The sequence below is a fragment of the Dendrobates tinctorius genome, unplaced genomic scaffold (genome assembly GCF_039654945.1).
Source record: "Dendrobates tinctorius isolate UK_male_01 unplaced genomic scaffold, ASM3965494v1 ptg000128l, whole genome shotgun sequence".
NCBI lineage: Eukaryota > Metazoa > Chordata > Amphibia > Anura > Dendrobatidae > Dendrobates > Dendrobates tinctorius.
Window position 1 is genome coordinate 15,745,554 of NW_027361796.1, and position 21,131 is coordinate 15,766,684.

General features: G+C 49.3%; 1 protein-coding gene across 2 annotated transcripts in view; it reads left to right on the forward strand.

Annotated features, from left to right (window-relative positions):
* The first annotated feature begins 16,341 nt into the window (after window positions 1-16,341).
* ABCA1 (ATP binding cassette subfamily A member 1) overlaps window positions 16,342-21,131 on the forward strand; it is a 114,057-nt gene continuing 109,267 nt past the window's right edge. Inside the window, exon 1 of one of the 2 annotated variants that reach the window (XM_073542685.1) lies at window positions 16,342-16,553. The gene's annotated coding sequence lies outside the window, so the exon portion shown is untranslated. The remainder of the gene's footprint in view (window positions 16,554-21,131) is intronic. The other variant, XM_073542686.1, reaches the window with a different exon arrangement.

Here is a 21,131-nt window from a genome sequence, read left to right on the forward strand (position 1 = left end):
CCAGATTAAAGAGCGTAAGTATATACAGTACCGGTTGCTTGATTTAAACCAGTGTTTCCCGAACTCCAGTCCTCGTGGTCCCCACGGATCATGTGTTCAGGATTTCTATTTACTTTGGAAATCCTGAAAACATGACCCCTGGGGACCATGAGGACTGGAGTTTGGGAAACACTGATGTTGTATACTAACCACTTTGTCCTTTCTCGTTTCAGGGGAGAGAATTGTGAAGCGGTGGCGGTCTGTGAGGGATCGTTTCAAGAAGGAGTTCAATAAAGAGATGCGGGCCCCGAGTGGATCTGGAGGACGCAGGAGCAAGTACAAGTACGCACAAGCCCTGTCGTTCCTCCGGGAGACAATGCTCACCAGAAGGTAAATATTACACACCACATGTGACAAAAAAATGTTTAGATGTAACTTTTTTTTTTCAGCCAGGGCCATACCATGTCACTATTTTAATTGTTTTTTTTTCTCTTTATTCCACAGCACGGTGAGCAGCACTCGGGAGCCTGCACGATTGGACCCTTCTGAGGCGATCCCTGAGGAGACCGGCACCGAGGGACACTTCGACCGCCCCGGTACATCTGCACCTTCCCAGCCTTCCCACACATTCGACCCATCTGTCCCATCCACCAGCACAGGAGCATCGTGGCCGCCTACATTACATGAAGCTGCTGGTGAGGAGATCGCTTTCCCTTTACCCCACCCTTCTGCCCCTGCCACCTCTAGTACACCTGCGGGTACTGGGCGGCAGCGGCAGAGGGGTCAGGAAAAGACTTATGCGCTAGAGTTCTTGCATCTGAATGCATCTTTCCAGAACTGTCTAAAAGTCTTGTCAGAGCAAATCTCCCCAGGCTATCAGCAGATCAACTCCAGCATTCTGGAGGTGAAGACACTTCTGCAAACCATGCATTCAGAAGCAAGATCTTCGCCAAACCACACCTTTTTCAGGTCTGTTGTGGAGCACATGGAAACGCTCTCTCCTGCCCAGCAGATGCATGTAATGCATTCATGCCACGCTGCTCTCTAGCAAGTTACCTCCCAACCTCCTCCTCCCACCACAGTAGTTCCTCCACCTGCACCCCCTCCAGCCACTTTCCATCCTCCCCCTCCTATTACATCTACACCCCCTCCAGCCACTTTCCATCCTCCCCCTCCTATTACATACCATCCACCTCCCCAGCACCAGCAACCTCCCCAGCACCAGCAACCTCCCCAGCACCAGCAACCTCCCCAGTACCAGCAACCTCCCCAGTACCAGCAACCTCCCCAGTACCAGCAACCTCCCCAGTACCTGCAAACTCCCCAGTACCAGCAACCTCCCCAGTACCAGACATCTCCCCACTTCCAGCAACCTGCCCCGTACCAGACATCTCCCCACTTCCAGCAACCTGCCCCGTACCAGACATCTCCCCACTTCCAGCAACCTGCCCCGTACCAAACTCCTTCCCCATACAACTTGCCATCAACATCATCTGCTCCTACAGTCCCTGCCCAACCCTCCACTCCACCACCCACCACCTCTTCTGCTTCCCACATGTCCACCCATTCTGTAGTTTTTTCCACACCTTCACCTCTAACTGTTCCTTCCCCACCACGATCCCAGTCCTCTCTCCACACTCCCAGTGTCGAAGTGTCCCGCAGCCCCTCCAGCAGTATTTCCACCACACACTACACAGATTTATAATGTGTGTATTTAAATAAAAATGACCAGTTTTATGATTTCAAAGCTTTATTAAACAAGTTTATTAAAATTTTAAAAAAGTTTACTAAAAAAAACATTTTTCAATAAAAGTTAAATTATTTTACACTGGTTGTCTGTCATTTCTTTCTGCGGCGAAAAAGGTTAAATACAGGGTATTTAAAAGGTGAAATGGTATTCAAAACTAGGTATATAACTGTGGGTAAATTTTAGCTTTTTGCCACAGTTGTGTTCCTGGTTGTGTTTGAAGCAAAGTATTTCACCTAAAAAGTTGTGTTTATTGTTGGTGATTTCCTAACAATGTACACAACTTTTGTTAAAAGGTGAAATACTTTGCATAAAACACAACCAGGTACACACCTGTGGCCTAAAGCCAAAAATAGAGACCATGACAAGATAGCCAACTTTGGTTGGCAAAGGTATATACTGTTGGTACAGAAGGTACACAAGTTTGGTTAGGGCACAAATCTTTCACACTCTGTCATCCTGCCAGTGTACTCTGCCTTGAGGTGACATAAAGTATAGTGCAAAATTGTCCCTCATTACTGAAACCGTCACAGAACTTCTAGTGGTAATGTCATGGTAATCTTGCAAGGTGGTTTCTTCAGAGGTGTCCTCAATGGAAATGGGTTCCTTGCAGATAACAAAATTGTGGAGTACCACGCACGCTTTGATCACCTCGTCCACAGTTTCTGTCTTGAGGTTGATCGCAGTCAATAGGACCCGCCATTTGGCTGTCAGAATACCAAAGGTACATTCAACCATTCTTCTTGCTCTTGTGAGGCGGTAATTAAAAATGCGTTTTGGTCTTGTCAATCCTCTGCTAGAGTACGGTTTCAAAAGGTGTTCTGACAGCTGGAAGGCTTCATCCCCTACACAGACAAATGGCATAGGTGGACCAGATGTTTGCGGCAGCGGTCTAGGTGGTGGGAACTGGAAGGTGTTTCCATACAGTTTACGCCCCATGGCAGACAGTTTGAAAACTTGAGAGTCATTGGAGCGGCCATAGGCCCCAATATCAACCGCAATAAATTTGTATTCTGCGTCAGCGATGGCCATGAGGACAATTGAAAAATATTTCTTGTAATTGAAATATTCCGATCCCGATCCAGCTGGCTTTACAATGCGGATATGTTTCCCGTCCACAGCGCCCAAGCAGTTGGGAAACTGACATATCTGTTGAAACTTGTCAGCAATTTCAATCCACCTCTCTGTTGTGGGCTCTGGTAAAAACTCTTCAGCTAAGGAGTCCCACAGTGCACGGCATGTGTACTTCACAATTCCAGATATGGTGGAAATCCCGAGTCTGTACTGGAAATGCAGTGACGAAAGGGATTCTCCAGTTGCAAGAAATCTGTGGGGAATTAAAAAACAATAAATTAGTTTTAAATCACAGCATTACATACCAAAACTGAGCTATAACACTTGGAGATACAAACTACCACCAACAAGATTGCAGTGAAAGTGTGCTCTGATGCGATCACATCCAATAAATGTGGCTTACCTTAAAGTCACCATCAGACGCTCTGCGGGTGAAACAGAGAAGCGGCAATAGGTGTCCGCTTTTCTTATGAGGTGTGCAATGCGCTCCACCAAGTAATCAAAATTCTCCATTTTCATCCGCACATATCCAAAAAATTTATCCGGGTTTCGTCGAAGGTCCATGCAGAGTGTAGAATAGACCCCACGCGTCATTCTCTTGGCTGTGATGGGGTGGATCCACAAACGTCGTCTACGATGCCTGATGCGCTGCTGTCTCGCTCTCTCCTTCTCCAGAACAATCACCCTCAAACGATTCGCCTCCGCTATAAAATCCGCCAAATTCTTCAAAATATTTCCAATGACAACATCCATTTTCGCCAGTAACTTGCTCTTCTCTCCAACCTGCACTTTCTCCTCGACAACCTGTCAAAGAAGGGCTGTAGGAACACGCTATATATAGTTTTCCAGTAGCCAATCCCGTTCGGAAGGCCACAAGGGTCAATTTTAAAAACCGGATCCGGCGTAATCCGTCGAAAAACGGATGAACCGGATGAGACGGATCCGGTTTTGTCTGTCAAGAAAAAGACGGATCCGTCAGAAAACCGGATCCGTCAGATCCGGTTTTACTAAACATTTGCCGGATCTGGCGTTCCGGCACGACGCCGGATCGCGCCTGACGCCGAAAACCTGATGTGTGAAAGTAGCCTAAGGGGGACATTGTGTGGATGTGAATGCTGACAGTGACATTTAACTGCCCGGTTGTTAGCGTATATTTGAACATATTTAGTATTGCTGCATCCAGAAAAGTAAAAGAATAAAATTTGCTAAGCAGCTGCGTTTTTTTGGTCTCCACAATAACAATAAAAATGCAATAAGAAGCGATCAAATCAAAGTATGTTCTCCAAAATTATATAAACAAAAACATCAGCTCAACATGGAAAAAAACAGCCCCCATACAACTCCATTGATGATAATACACAAAAGTTACAGGTCTCAGAAAATGGCGACACAAATCAATTTTCTTTAAAGCAAATAAAATAGTAAAAAAAAAATTTGTTTGGTGCCTGTAATCGTACTGACCTGAAGAATCATGTTTCCAGGTCATTTTTACTGCACAATTAATTCCGTAATAATAAAACCACCAATTCATCACACTTGGAATTTTTTTTGTTATTTTCATTTATGCTATATGGTAAAATGAATGGGATCGTTCAAAACTACAACACATCCCGCAAAAAAAAACAAGCCCTCATATACTGTATTTCAGTCACTGCAAAAAAAAAGTTATGGCTATTTAAAAAGGAAAGGAAACAATGAAAACAAAATTTGGCTGCGAAGAGGAGTTAATCATCAGCCTTCTGCAAGTTCTGACTCTGCTTCGTCCGGTGCTTCCTGCTTCACTTGTTTCTGTGCCACCGTGTAAACCTTGCTTTCCGGGCCCTCGGCGATTCACATGAGATCCGTCAAGCCCGCTCTGCACCAGCACCTCCAGTCCAAGCTGCTCACCTTAACCTGCGGCATAGAGAATCTACTTCGCCCCCTTATCAATTAATAATGTAGAATGTCCTTATTCAAGTACCGTAATATTGTCCTGAGTGTCCCCTTATGAAGTAATCATGCCCCGTGAGTTCACACTACCATCTAATGCTTCGAGTTGCCTTTTCCTTTCAGCATACTAGCATAGGTGGAACAATGCGGTTACGTCCTAATATCGCCTGCATTGGGATGCTAACGGCCTGTGACCCTGCCGTCCTATAGGCTACAGGCCTGGAGCAAGAAATAGGTGACAGGGCAGGGAGCCCACATCTGGCCTAACATGTGGCTCGTACCTCTTTGCTCCATTCTCAACTCTATCAGCTTCCACGGAACCCAATTAAAGCCTATAACAGAGAAGTGAGCCATGGGCTCCCTGCTCTACCACTCTCACATCTGTTGGTAGGCAGCGCAATGAGGAGTAAGAAGAAGAGGACAGGGTTGGGGGGGCGCGAGTCGACAGGGACATGGGGTAGGTATAATTTTTCTGAAGAAGTGATACTTGTAGACAGACACTCTGGAGGTATAATTACTTTTTGGGGGTTTTGGAGGGGAACTTAGAAGGCATTAATAATTGTTAATGGAGGACGTAAGGAGCAATATTAGTTTTGTGAGGCACTGAAGGGTCAATATTACTTTATAAAGGCTATTACTACTTAATGGCGGTGTACTCAGGTCATTATTACTTTATAAGTGTCATTAGTTTATTAGCTATTAGATATTAGTTTATAATTAGTTACCGGGGTCATTATTACTGTATAAGGCTGGTTTCACATTAGCACTTTTTAAGCGCACGCACGGCCGGGGGTAGCTCCGCCCCCGAGCCGGCTCTCTGCCCGGCGTGCCCGCCCCTTGCTTGTAGCGCCGCCCCCTAGCGCACAGCGGCGCCTGCGATCGGCGCACCCTATCTTTAGCATAGGGTGCGCAGATCGTGCGCAGGCCGTGCGCTAGTTGCGCTTTGACCTGCGCTGCGCACTTTTGACGGTGCGCCGAGCACGCCGAAATCCGAAAAGTTTGATTTTGGCACGCACGGCGCACCGTCAAAAGTGCGCAGCGCAGGTCAAAGCGCAACTAGCGCACGGCCTGCGCACGATCTGCGCACCCTATGCTAAAGATAGGGTGCGCCGATCGCAGGCGCCGCTGTGCGCTAGGAGGCGGCGCTACAAGCAAGGGGCGGGCACGCCGGGCAGAGAGCCGGCTCGGGGGCGGAGCTACCCCCGGCCGTGCGTGCGCTTAAAAAGCGCTAATGTGAAACCAGCCTAAGGGGGCATGTGGGCATTATTTCATAAGGGAGCATATGGGGCATTATTTCATAAGGGGGCATGCAGGGCATTATTTCAAAAGGGGGTACGTGGGGCATTATTGTTTCATAAGGGGGCACGTGGGGCATTACTACTTTACAAGGAGCACTTGTGGCATATGGAATTTACAAGTAGTCGCTTGGGCCATTGTTACTGTGGCGCCCCTGAGGCTTCAGTCGACACAGAGGTACTGCACCTTCTCCTAAGGTGTAGTGCCCCACCATCTAGGTAAGGTGGGAACTCCTGACCACGCTCCACACCTGCATTCCACGCACAGGATATTTCAGTGGGGCCACCTAACAGCTTCAGGCTGGGGGTTAGCAGAGCACCCCTCGTGGAACCCTGCTTCGTAACACGAGATGTGCTGGGAGGCGGGTGGAGTGAGATGATACAAAAGAGTGGGAAGAGTGAGAATTAGTTGGGTAGTTGGTTAGAGGAGAGAGAAGAGTGAAGATGGGTGTCTGAAGGACGCGCTGCAGCAGGTCCCAGTGATCTGGGCTGCTGGCACGAGAAAGACCAGAGAAAGAGACTGATAAGATTGATAACCTAACCTTCCATAAGAGAGATAGAACAGATCGGAACGAAGGAGAATAGAAGGACGGTGGGAAGCTGGTTGAAGAAAGATAGAGAACCCTTCCAGTCCAGAGAGCTCAAAGGCCGGGGCCCGGCCCCCGAGGTAGATTGGATCTTTATGTCCGGCAACAGACACCGGAGGAGTAGTGAGCCACTAACGCCTTGCTCCCATCATAGACTTGGGACACAACAGCAACTGAATAGAGAGCTGGGACGCAGAGTGGAGTCCCCGAAGCAGGCTACAGCTGTCTGTCATACAAGTAAAGACTAGAACACCTAGAGAGAGGCATTCCAGGGTAACTAAGTACTGGAGTGCTTCGCACCTAAAGGTGCATTGGAGGAGTTGTTCAGTAAGGTACATGTTGGCGGAGTGTGGAAGGGAGAATCCTACCCTGCCTGGAGGTTGGCTGGAGCCCTGACCTGGAGAACACGGTACGGAGGCAGGCAGTTGTGTGAACTGCAAACAGTGAGTAAAGCTTTGGAACTGCATACTCTGGCGTCCTCCAGTTATTCCCGCACCACTACACCTGGGTGCCAGCATTCATACCATTCTGCACCTCTCCTCATCCATTGCACCTACACTGCCCTGGGACTACAGCTCCACCTGTGGGGAGCTACACCATCTTTGCTGCACCACACCATCAGTCCCAGCGGATCTGCACGCAGCGTTGGCTCAACATCTTACTTGCCAAACACCACGGGTGGCGTCACGAACTATTCATATAAACTTTAACACCATTAACATCACCACCATTGATATTGGGCGCCCAGGGCCACGGACCGGGTCACAGCTGCCGTAAAGCTTTCCCTCCCTGACACCGGCCCAGTACCGAGTACCCCGCTGCCCTGGGTGTGAGGGGCGACCCAATTTTGGCGTCACGAACAGGATGACGAGACCCGATGCCATCGGGTTCTGTGTGCCTTGGATTTACAACTTTTGAAAATGTGCAAAAGACCAAATTTAATAGACTGTAAAATGGACATTAAAAATGGCCGCTGGCACGGAGAAGGGCGTGAAGAGGTGGGAGGTCCTAAGAAAAGACTGCGAAGAGTATTGGGCCGTCCCTGCCTGAATTACTATGTGACCGATGCATGGCCCACCCCCCGAGGGGTTCGTATACTGGCTTGGTATGGAGGCGCGGGAAGAAGACACTGCCCTCTGGAAGGAGGGGCAGAGGAAGCCAGTGGCGAGCAGAAGGGCGGAGCAAGAAGAAGAATGCCAGAACACCATTTTGGAGAGTAAGGGAAGGAGGCCTGCGGAGCGCGGGGAAGTGCAAACCCCCGGCGCCATGGCTGACGGCTCCAACCCGAACTCCGGAATGAACCGCCAGCAATTAGATGAAATCGCTGAATTGACAGCCAGTCTGCAGCTGAGGAAGGAAGCCTTAGAGAGGCTGAGATGGCAGCGCGCCCCGGTGGGGCCTACACCAGCGGTACCACCCTCTCCATCGGTACCCGCCGCTACCCCATTGGACTGTCACCGGGCAGCACTGACCTACACATCTACTTTGACCGTGCAGTTGAGAGGTTACCGGAGGACCCGGGAGTGGAAGCAGAGCTCCCGCCTGGACCGGGCGCGGCTGCGCCGGTCCCCACAGAAACTCCTGCGGATTCAGAACCCGCACCTGCTCCTTCATCACCTGCACCGGAGCAGAGGCCGCATCACCGGGAGACCTCAGGTATGGCCGGCACCCCTTAGAATCATAGAATCATAGAATCGTAGAGTTGGAAGGGACCTCCTGGGCCATCTGGTCCAACCCCCTGCTCAAAGCAGGATTCGCTAAATCATCCCAGTCAGATGTCTGTCCCTTCACCGGAGAGGACCCGGAGTTGCCCCACCGTTGCAGCGGCCGGCCAGATTGTACTAGACCTGGTCTGGGACCGGGAAGCCAGTCCCTGGGGGGAGACACCGGAACCCCCAACGGTGGTACCGCAGGCCCCAGGAGGCACCATTAAACAGCTGGCAGCTGGGTACCGGGAGAGGGAGCAGAAGAAATTGGCTGTACTGGGCCGGGTCTGAAGAGAAAAGAGAGGACCCGTGCTGGGCATTACAGTTCCCAGGATGCCGCAGGATGGGGGCAGGTCCTGAACGTCAATCAAGAACGGGGGTTCGGATTTATTGCAGACCCCAAGAGGATAAGTGACTTATCCTTTAATCGGAGGGACGTTGAACCCCACTTGCCCAAAGGACACCCTAAAAGAAACCTGCAGCCTGGAGAGTATGTGACCTTTACCCGGCATGAGGGACTCAGGGGATGGTACGCCCTGAATGTACGTCGTATCCCTGCAGAGTTCATCGAGAGGTACCTGCCATCAAAACCCGTCAATGCTCCATCCACCGGTACCCCACAGACTGCTCAGGTACCTGTTTCCAAGAACCAGGCTGCTATTGCTTCATCTCCAGTTCGGCAGCCCAAACCAAAGATCCCTGGCTTGACACCGTTGGAAGAGGAGTACCTGCGGATTGCTAATGACTACTTGGAATCTGGTAGCCGTTAAAATAATTTACAAAATCTCGTTACCCAGGAGGGCTTTGTTTGCACCAGTTGTGCCTTGTTTGCTATCATGTTTTTCTGGTAGCACTTTCGTTGCCTGCTTTTGATTGGCAGTGTTTTTCTACAAATGGAACTGTGGAGATCATGAATGCTGTATGATCCAAAACTTTTATTGTAAATAGTTTGCTCCCCTTTGGGTGTTCTCTCTTGGCTTTACATATAAAGACTCTTTGCGAAGATGATGTTTTTGAATGGACACTTTTCGAAGAATGATGTCTACCTCAATGGACACTGCAAGAAATCCCGGCTAGCAGCAGTGTTCAGCACTTTCCAAGAATTTTGAATGTTTTATGATAAAGTATTTGATAATGTTGTGTCTTATGAAAAGTAAATGTCTTTTATGGCATGTTTGATACAGAAAATTAGAAGATATTTGAGATAGAATGTGAGAAATGAATAAAGACTGAAGAATTGAAAGTGACAGGTGACAGGCCAAGTACAGATGGTCAGTGTCTTGCGTCCAGTAGAGAGAGAAAGAAAAAGAGAATAATTGATAGAAAATGTAATAAAGAAAATGTGTTGAGTACAGCACTTTGAATTGAGAATTGCACTTAAGTCTTGATACTAAGATAGGAAGTTAGCCTGTTTGTAACGTTTTAAGAAATGTGCCTCCTACATTAGGAAGATTAGATAAGTATTGTTAAACAGCATTTAAAATTTTTTGTGTGTTCCTGTATTGTATTTTTGTTGTCTTGCAGCCCGCGGACGTGCTGTGTTTAACGGGGGGGGTATGTGGCGCCCCTGAGGCTTCAGTCGCCACAGAGGTACTGCACCTTCTCCTAAGGTGTAGTGCCCCACCATCCAGGTAAGGTGGGAACTCCTGACCACGCTCCACACCTGCATTCCACACACAGGATAGTTCAGTGGGGCCACCTAACAGCTTCAGGCTGGGGGTTAGCAGAGCACCCCTCGTGGAACCCTGCTTCGTAACACAAGATGTGCTGGGAGGCGGGTGGAGTGAGATGATACAAAAGAGTGGGAAGAGTGAGAATTAGTTGGTTAGAGAAGAGTGAAGATGGGTGTCTGAAGGACGCGCTGCAGCAGGTCCCAGTGATCTGGGCTGCTGGCACGAGAAAGACCAGAGAAAGAGACTGATAAGATTGATAACCTAACCTTCCATAAGAGAGATAGAACAGATCGGAACGAAGGAGAATAAAAGGACGGGGGGAAGCTGGTTGAAGAAAGATAGAGAACCCTTCCAGTCCAGAGAGCGCAAAGGCCGGGGCCCGGTCCCCGAGGTTGATTGGATCTTTATGTCCGGCAACAGACACCGGAGGAGTAGTGAGCCACTAACGCCTTGCTCCCATCATAGACTTGGGACACAACAGCAACTGAATAGAGAGCCGGGACGCAGAGTGGAGTCCCCGAAGCAGGCTACAGCTGTCTGTCATACAAGTAAAGACTAGGAACACCTAGGGAGAGGCATTCCAGGGTAACTAAGTACTGGAGTGCTTCGCACCTAAAGGCGCATTGGAGGAGTCGTTCAGTAAGGTACATGTTGGCGGCGTGTGGAAGGGAGAATCCTACCCTGCCTGGAGGTTGGCTGGAGCCCTGACCTGGAGAACACGGTACGGAGGCAGGCAGTTGTGTGAACTGCAAACAGTGAGTAAAGCTTTGGAACCGCATACTCTGTTGTCCTCCAGTTATTCCAGCACCGCTACACCTGGGTAACATCATCCATACCATTCTGCGCCTCTCCTCATCCATTGCACCTACACTGCCCTGGGACTACAGCTCCACCTGTGGGGAGCTATACCATCTCTGCTGCACCACACCATCAGTCCCAGCGGATCTGCACGCAGCGTTGGCTTACCACCTTACTTGCCAAACACCACGGGTGGCGTCACGAACTATTCATATAAACTTTAACACCATTAATATCACAGCCATTGATATTGTGCGCCCAGTGCCACGGACTGGGTCACAGCTGCCGTGAAGCTTTCCTTCCCTGACACCGGCCCAGTACCGAGTACCCCGCTGCCCTGGGTGTGAGGGGCGACCCATTACTTTAATAGGGGCACTTGCAGCATTAATAACTTTTTCATCATAGCCTTCAAAGGGTCACTCTGGGGGCGTCTACGATTTTGACGATGTCGTTAGCATTGTCTCTCAGACCTGAATGTAGTTCCTGAGGTAAGAAGGTAGGGGACCCCTGCTCTATGTGATCCTCATAGAGAGGAGTACCCCTACTGGTACCCCAGTGTGGGAGGCATAACATAACCCGGTGACCCCAGCGAGCTGCTTTGAGCCGTCCATGGCTATTTAGACCACCATTATTCTGGATGGTTGAGGTTTCTGCTTCCAGTGGTGGGTCCAGGTGGAAGGGCGCTGACATAAGGCAATGCAGGAGCCATAACTCCACTCCTGTCATGTCTTGTGTTTGGTCATACCCCCACCCCATTGTCATCTTCTAGGATGTGACACCCCGTTCCATACTGTTGTATGCTTTAACCTCTTTTCCCATCTTCCACTGTTTTCATGTGTCACATAATCAGTGGCGGATTATAATGAGGTCAATTTGGGCAGTTGCCCCGGGCCCAGTGGGGTTAAGGGGCCCACAGCCAAGGCCAGTAAATTGCCCCATTATAATCCGCCACCGCGCAGGGCCGGATTATAGGCAGGGCAGGCGGGGCTTCAGCCCCGGGGCCCCCACCACAAGAGCTTCTAAGGGGGCCCCCACCACATTCCTGCTGGCTGCTGCAATGGCACTCCATCTTCTCCCCACCTAAAAGTGAGTGACCGTGGGGGCGGCATTATGTGCTCTGCTACCAGCAGCATCTACAAGTAGCGTGAACGCTGATGCTGCTGGTAGCGTGCAAAGGCTTGTGATGAGATCACAGGAGGTAAGGTGTCAGGGCCTGCGATCATGTGACCCCTGTATCCTCCCCTCCTGTGACCTCATCACAGGTCCTGTGCGCACAGCACTGAGAGCAGCCATGTATGTGGAGTGCGGCTCTGCGGGTGGAGGTCGGTGCTGGAGGCTCCATTATTCTCTATGTGGAGTGCGGCTCTGCGGGTGGAGGTCGGTGCTGGAGGCTCCATTATTCTCTATGTGGAGTGTGGCTCTGCAGGTGGAGGTCGGTGCTGGAGGCTCCATTATTCTCTATGTGGAGTGCAGCTCTGCGGGTGGAGGTCGGTGCTGGAGGCTCCATTATTCTCTATGTGGAGTGCGGCTCTGCGGGTGGAGGTCGGTGCTGGAGGCTCCATTATTCTCTATGTGGAGTGTGGCTCTGCAGGTGGAGGTCGGTGCTGGAGGCTCCATTATTCTCTATGTGGAGTGCAGCTCTGCGGGTGGAGGTCGGTGCTGGAGGCTCCATTATTCTCTATGTAGAGTGCGGCTCTGCGGGTGGAGGTCGGTGCCGGAGGCTCCATTATTCTCTATGTGGAGTGTGGCTCTGCAGGTGGAGGTCGGTGCTGGAGGCTCCATTATTCTCTATGTGGAGTGCGGCTCTGTGGGTGGAGGTCGGTGCTGGAGGCTCCATTATTCTCTATGTGGAGTGCGGCTCTGCGGGTGGAGGTCGGTGCTGGAGGCTCCATTATTCTCTATGTGGAGTGCGGCTCTGCGGGTGGAGGTAGGTGCTGGAGGCCCCATTATTCTCTATGTGGAGTGTGGCTCTGCAGGTGGAGGTCGGTGCTGGAGGCTCCATTATTCTCTATGTGGAGTGCAGCTCTGCGGGTGGAGGTCGGTGCTGGAGGCTCCATTATTCTCTATGTAGAGTGCGGCTCTGCGGGTGGAGGTCGGTGCCGGAGGCTCCATTATTCTCTATGTGGAGTGTGGCTCTGCAGGTGGAGGTCGGTGCTGGAGGCTCCATTATTCTCTATGTGGAGTGCGGCTCTGTGGGTGGAGGTCGGTGCTGGAGGCTCCATTATTCTCTATGTGGAGTGCGGCTCTGCGGGTGGAGGTCGGTGCTGGAGGCTCCATTATTCTCTATGTGGAGTGCGGCTCTGCGGGTGGAGGTAGGTGCTGGAGGCCCCATTATTCTCTATGTGGAGTGGGGCTCTGCGGGTGGAGGTCGGTGCTGGAGGCTCCATTATTCTCTATGTGGAGTGCGGCTCTGTGGGTGGAGGTCGGTGCTGGAGGCTCCATTATTCTCTATGTGGAGTGCGGCTCTGCGGGTGGAGGTCGGTGCTGGAGGCTCCATTATTCTCTATGTGGAGTGGGGCTCTGCAGGTGGAGGTCAGTGCTGGAGGCTCCATTATTCTCTATGTGGAGTGGGGCTCTGCAGGTGGAGGTCAGTGCTGGAGGCTCCATTATTCTCTATGTGGAGTGCGGCTCTGCGGGTGGAGGTCGGTGCTGGAGGCTCCATTATTCTCTATGTGGAGTGGGGCTCTGCGGGTGGAGGTCGGTGCTGGAGGCCCCATTATTCTCTATGTGGAGTGCGGCTCTGCGGGTGGAGGTCGGTGCTGGAGGCTCCATTATTCTCTATGTGGAGTGCGGCTCTGCGGGTGGAGGTCGGTGCTGGAGGCTCCATTATTCTCTATGTGGAGTGCGGCTCTGCGGGTGGAGGTCGGTGCTGGAGGCCCCATTATTCTCTATGTGGAGTGCGGCTCTGCGGGTGGAGGTCAGTGCTGGAGGCCCCATTATTCTCTATGTGGAGTGCGGCTCTGCGGGTGGAGGTCGGTGCTGGAGGCTCCATTATTCTCTATGTGGAGTGCGGCTCTGCAGGTGGAGGTCAGTGCTGGAGGCTCCATTATTCTCTATGTGGAGGTCGGTGCTGGAGGCTCCATTATTCTCTATGTGGAGTGCGGCTCTGTGGGTGGAGGTCGGTGCTGGAGGCTCCATTATTCTCTATGTGGAGTGCGGCTCTGCGGGTGGAGGTCGGTGCTGGAGGCTCCATTATTCTCTATGTGGAGTGCGGCTCTGCGGGTGGAGGTCGGTGCTGGAGGCTCCATTCTCTATGTGGAGTGCGGCTCTGCGGGTGGAGGTAGGTGCTGGAGGCCCCATTATTCTCTATGTGGAGTGGGGCTCTGCGGGTGGAGGTCGGTGCTGGAGGCTCCATTATTCTCTATGTGGAGTGCGGCTCTGTGGGTGGAGGTCGGTGCTGGAGGCTCCATTATTCTCTATGTGGAGTGCGGCTCTACGGGTGGAGGTCGGTGCTGGAGGCTCCATTATTCTCTATGTGGAGTGGGGCTCTGCAGGTGGAGGTCAGTGCTGGAGGCTCCATTATTCTCTATGTGGAGTGCGGCTCTGCGGGTGGAGGTCGGTGCTGGAGGCTCCATTATTCTCTATGTGGAGTGGGGCTCTGCGGGTGGAGGTCAGTGCTGGAGGCCCCATTATTCTCTATGTGGAGTGCGGCTCTGCGGGTGGAGGTCGGTGCTGGAGGCTCCATTATTCTCTATGTGGAGTGCGGCTCTGCGGGTGGAGGTCGGTGCTGGAGGCTCCATTATTCTCTATGTGGAGTGCGGCTCTGCAGGTGGAGGTCGGTGCTGGAGGCCCCATTATTCTCTATGTGGAGTGCGGCTCTGCGGGTGGAGGTCAGTGCTGGAGGCCCCATTATTCTCTATGTGGAGTGCGGCTCTGCGGGTGGAGGTCGGTGCTGGAGGCTCCATTATTCTCTATGTGGAGTGCGGCTCTGCAGGTGGAGGTCAGTGCTGGAGGCTCCATTATTCTCTATGTGGAGGTCGGTGCTGGAGGCTCCATTATTCTCTATGTGGAGTGCGGCTCTGCGGGTGGAGGTCGGTGCTGGAGGCTCCATTATTCTCTATGTGGAGTGCGGCTCTGCGGGTGGAGGTAGGTGCTGGAGGCCCCATTATTCTCTATGTGGAGTGGGGCTCTGCGGGTGGAGGTCGGTGCTGGAGGCTCCATTATTCTCTATGTGGAGTGCGGCTCTGTGGGTGGAGGTCGGTGCTGGAGGCTCCATTCTCTATGTGGAGTGCGGCTCTGCGGGTGGAGGTCGGTGCTGGAGGCTCCATTATTCTCTATGTGGAGTGGGGCTCTGCAGGTGGAGGTCAGTGCTGGAGGCTCCATTATTCTCTATGTGGAGTGCGGCTCTGCGGGTGGAGGTCGGTGCTGGAGGCTCCATTATTCTCTATGTGGAGTGGGGCTCTGCGGGTGGAGGTCAGTGCTGGAGGCCCCATTATTCTCTATGTGGAGTGCGGCTCTGCGGGTGGAGGTCGGTGCTGGAGGCTCCATTATTCTCTATGTGGAGTGCGGCTCTGCGGGTGGAGGTCGGTGCTGGAGGCTCCATTATTCTCTATGTGGAGTGCGGCTCTGCAGGTGGAGGTCGGTGCTGGAGGCCCCATTATTCTCTATGTGGAGTGCGGCTCTGCGGGTGGAGGTCAGTGCTGGAGGCCCCATTATTCTCTATGTGGAGTGCGGCTCTGCGGGTGGAGGTCGGTGCTGGAGGCTCCATTATTCTCTATGTGGAGTGCGGCTCTGCAGGTGGAGGTCAGTGCTGGAGGCTCCATTATTCTCTATGTGGAGGTCGGTGCTGGAGGCTCCATTATTCTCTATGTGGAGTGCGGCTCTGCGGGTGGAGGTCGGTGCTGGAGGCTCCATTATTCTCTATGTGGAGTGCGGCTCTGCGGGTGGAGGTCAGTGCTGGAGGCCCCATTATTCTCTATGTGGAGTGCGGCTCTGCGGGTGGAGGTCGGTGCTGGAGGCTCCATTATTCTCTATGTGGAGTGCGGCTCTGCAGGTGGAGGTCGGTGCTGGAGGCCCCATTATTCTCTATGTAGAGTGTGGCTCTGCGGGTGGAGGTCGGTGCTGGAGGCCCCATTATTCTCTATGTAGAGTGCGGCTCTGCGGGTGGAGGTCGGTGCTGGAGGCCCCATTATTCTCTATGTAGAGTGTGGCTCTACGATTCGTGACCCCCGTCACGTGACGAGGGGGGCCCACAGAGTCTGAACTGCCCCGGGCACTGGCTACCCTTAATCCACCCCTGCACATAATGCAGTCACTGAGCCAGCCCTGCAACATGCATTATTCAGAAGAGAAGACGTCATGTGTTTACCAGTATCTCACACCTACATGACAGCACACAAGCCCCTGATGCGGACACCATAAGGTGGTCGTCCAATCCTCACATACAGTGGAGTCAATGAAGAGGTCAATAAGGCGCAGCGACAAGTGCACGGGCAGTATCTAGCGCCCTCCTAGGGGAGGAGCCGAGCACACGTGCTGCTGGCAGGGCAGACCGCGGCACATAAACAGAGCGGCTCCAGTGTGACCGATAGTAACCCTGCAGTACTGGCTATAAGAGGAACTCCATACAAAGCGCCACTGCTGCTGCAGGCGGAGACGGGGAGTGGGGTGGGCAGCAGGGGATGCTGACAGGACGCGCACTCAGTGCGAGCATCACATCTGTTCTGGCCGGGACTGGAGCACACACGGGTCCCATGACTGTGCCTGCACTAGGGGGCTGCAGCTGAGGGGCATTCTGCTGAGGAGACATTAGGACAGGGGAGAAGGTAAATGACATTCTGCTCGCTATTCTAACGGGCAGCACTCACTTTAAGGAAGATCCTGAGAAAATGGAAACTTGTGCTGGATTATGGGCTAGTGGTAACTGTTATTGTGTATGGCCGCTACTGTGTCTGGGGGATTACCGAGGTCAGGCGAGCCCTGGGGAGAGCAATATTAGCGATCTGTCACCTATCCTACTACTTATCTACCTATCTGTCTATCTATAATCTATCAATCTATCTACAATATCTATCTGATATCTTTATATCTATTATCTACCTCATATCTATCTATCTATCTATCTATCTATCTATATATCATCTATCTATCTATCTATCTATCTATCTATCCCATATCTATCTATCTATCTATCTATCTATCTCATGCCTGCCTACCTGTGTGAGGCTGAATCCCCGGATCCTGCCTGGAGCTCACTGTATGTTTCCTATACTTCTCTTTGTGTACTTGGATCCTGCTGTTTGCCTTTCGCCCCAAGTCGTCACCGTCCTGCTTTTGGTGTAGGATCGTGTCTTGGCTTTCATTTTGGTTATTTCCACTGATTAGAGATGATTCCCCAGTAGGTAATAGGTAACATTCTCTTTCTAACCATTGCTCCTTAATTTCCTCCTTTACTGTACAGCACTGACTGTACATGAAGCACTCTAGGGTCTCTAATCTTACATTCTGATTTTGGAGTGGCTGATGAAGCCAGAGGAAGCCCACACAATCATGGAGAAGGATATACAAACTCCATGCAGTTGTTGCTCGTTGTGAGGGTATTGTTTACATGCATTGTAGTAATTGAAGTCATTCCCTCGGATACACCTAGTTCTTCCAGGCACATATCACCGACCGATGCTGCTACTATTGCTATGTTGTACCAATATTACATTATTATACAAACAGTGATGTATTTTGTTTGCGGAACTATAAGGACTACTGTAGGGAGAAATGTACCTCCAAACAGCTACCACCACTTCTCATACTCTATATATTTTCAACAGGAGGATTTTCTTTTTCTTCCAGATTTTGGTACCTACTGTATATGTACATTGTTCTCAGACTTGTTTTGATTCAATAAGTTCCCCAGAACCAATTTGTTGCCTCCAGAACTCTGATTGCTGTTGTTTATCTGCTCCCTATAGAAGTGTGATCACAAGTGAGCCATCTCCAGCTATGATCCATGATTACGGGTGGCTTACCATCATAGGCGTTGGAGCTGCTGAGGGCTGTAGAGAGGAATGAACGGCAGTAACCTTTCTGTGTAGTCATTGGTCCGATAAAGTGCACAGGGAAAAAGTGGAACGTGCGGAATATACTGGATAGAACCTAGCTAGATGTGCCTGCACTCCTGTGTGCGCTTTGTCTTAGCTTTTGTCACCTTGTACTCATTGGACCAGTATTTAATGTTTCCCATTGTGAAGGGGCAAAATTCATTGTTATAGTAGCTCATATAGATCTCCATGGCATGGTGAAACTATATGTCAGACTATGTTCACACTTCCGTTCAGACATTACATTTGTTAACCTATACGGATCCTTACATAACTGATGCAGAGAAGCCCCATTGAATTTTACGGGGTCTGTCATGGTTCCATTATGCGTCCGTTATTACTGGGAAAAAAAAAGAAGAAAAAACTCATAACAGAACCCAGACAGATCCCATAATAAACAATAGGGTCCCGTCCTCATCATTTATGTAACTGATCCTTTTTGGACAATGTTTCCTTTTGTCCTTTTCTCAAAATGGATCAGACAAAACTGTGAATATAATAATAATAATAATAATAATAATACATTTTATTTCTATAGCGCTGACATATTCCGCAGCACTTTACATTTCAGAGGGGACTTGTACAGATGATAGACATTACAGCATAACAATCACATAGATCATAACAGATACCAAGAGGAATGAGGGCCCTGCTCGCAAGCTTACAATCTATGAGGGAAAAAGGGGAGACACGAAAGGTGGGAGGGAACATCACCTTAGAGAAATACTGCCAGTCTGTGTTATTGATTGTGCAGCCCTTTATCGATAGGCTGGACCTAACAGGTATACCTTGTCGCTATGAAGTCGAAGATCGTAGAGACACAAAATTGCAGCTCGTGTTAGCTGCCATATTGCTTTGGCATGAAGTGTGCCACGCGGCCTCACGTATAGTGGCAGTCTGGAAATGAATGAAAATTGCCTGGTGTAGTCATGTAATCTGTTTTAGTCTATTAATATTATTTATTATTAGTATCATTTGCAGTGTATAAGAGCCAAATGAGATACACTACTCCACTACATCTTTACAGTCATGAGATGTACAGTATTACAGCTCACTATCATGTGCGGTATATATTAGAGACCATCAAAAAGATTTGAAGGCCCCTGGTCCAGCAGGTGTGAAGGTAGTCCTTTGCTGCCACATCAAAGCCTCGAGAACCAACTTCTACCCGGCAAAATCTTGAGTCCTGATTTGTAAACTTGGTGCCACATCATCGTTGCGACATAATGCAGCAACGCTGGGGTCCTGGGTTCAAATCCCACCAAGGAGAACATCTACATGGAGTTTGTATGTTCTCCCCGTGTTTGCGTGGGTTTCCTCCAGGCTCTTCGGTTTCCTTCCCAATGTCCAAAGACATACTGATAGGGAATGTAGATTGTCATCCCCAATGGGGACAGCAATGATAATGTCTTTAAAGTGCTATGGAGTATGATAGTGCTATATAAGCGAGTAAAATAAATGCATGCTTGACATCATATTAGGCCTATTAATCAGAAGAGGTGCTGGGGATAGGAAAAAGTTAACAGGGCTCTGATCTGGTGGGTACAAGCTACCAACGTGGCCATTAGGTCCTGTGAATCTTTTTTTTTGCATTCTCTAATGCTTAAACATACAAAAACATACAATATACTGTATTAATGTGATTACGTCAGATTGTATTAGAAAATCTGCTTACTGAGACTAGCATGCGTCTGTATTATGCTTCCATTTTGTAATAGGGCTGCTAACGGTGTCCATGGGCCTTGTTCTATACATATATATGGAAGTATTCTGCCCTAGTAGTGCTGTTTATGCCGTAATTTGCACCAAAACAAGCTCATATTTACAATAACTGTAGGTCACAGAGTCCATTACAGCCAGTTTGGTGTAAAGTGAAAACCGTCTGGCTTTCTACTAATTAACCTATGTGGGCTCTGTCCCAGTGTGCGCTCTACTTTTTTGCTTTGTCCCTGGTTCCTGGTAGATATTTGCTGTTTGGAGGACTGTAGTTTTATTGTTATTAATAAATTCACATGGAAGGTTTATTTCATGGTTCTTGCATAGTATATGCATCAATAACTACCTGGTCCGGTATATTTAGCTTGCTGCATTTTTTTCTTTTTCAAATGGAATTTTCAGATAGGAAACCTGTTACAGAAAATCAGCTTTCAGTAGGTCAGCTCCGACACGCTACCAGTGCATCCCATGGGACCATTTTCCTTCTTAAGTTTCCATACTTTTTATTTTCACATCTACACCATTTAGTACAAATATGTAACATCAAGTTGTAATATATATATATATATACATATATATATATATTTATTTATTTATTTATTTATCATATCAGTCACACTATTATTAGAAGGGAGGATTTACTAATCAGTTATGTACAAAAGCTGGTTATGATCATTGTTATATAAGAACCAACCATCATGTGAACCGGTGGTATACAATATTTTTGGTATTTACACTGGTAGGTGTAGGTATGTCCATTGGTAATAGTTTGCTAATACTTACAAGTAATATAGTTGTTACTTTACGTTATATCTAAATCCTGTAAAACGTCATTCTAGAAATGATATCAATACATCATTAGTCTTGTAGGCAGATGGAAGTGACTTGGTAAACCGTAGCGTTCTGCAAAACATAGCAATTCTGGCTGCCGTCAGCTTCTTTTGTCCTCAGTTTGGGCAGCTGAAGACGGCCCATAGACTTGCAGTATATTTGTTTTTTAAGAATTTATTTAGGAAATAATCCAATTATTGCATCATTAAGGTAAAATCACACTTTGGATATGTGCGTGCAGTGTGGATACTAAACTTTCCTTGTAGTCTCTTGCTCGTTTTCTAATAGTCAAGCAATTAAGTGAACTAACCGGTGCTGTACCGATCTCAAAGTAGCCGGAGGGGGCTCTTTACTAATAAAAAGCTATGGCAGACTTTAATATACATGTAGGGCATTTACAAAAGCTGTATAATTTGAAGTTGTTCATTGGGAGGTAATATGATTTGTATTTTACAATAGATAGCTTTTATGTTTTAATATCATAGCTAACTTGGCTTTAAATATCCCACGAGCCAGACAATCAGACCACCATCAGATCTTCTACTAATGCATTTTTGGCTAGTATTCTATTATATGTAAAAGATCTTATTGGGCCATTAAAATCAAATTGGCTCATTATTGCTCTTACTGGCTCTTGAGTACTTTCTCCTTCAGTTGCCTATGTAAAGAGTGTGCGTTTGTATTAATATATAGGGGATGCTGCTAGGGTCTTAAAAGATCAGGGGCACGAGTCTCATGGTACATGTCTCTCCATTGCTTTTC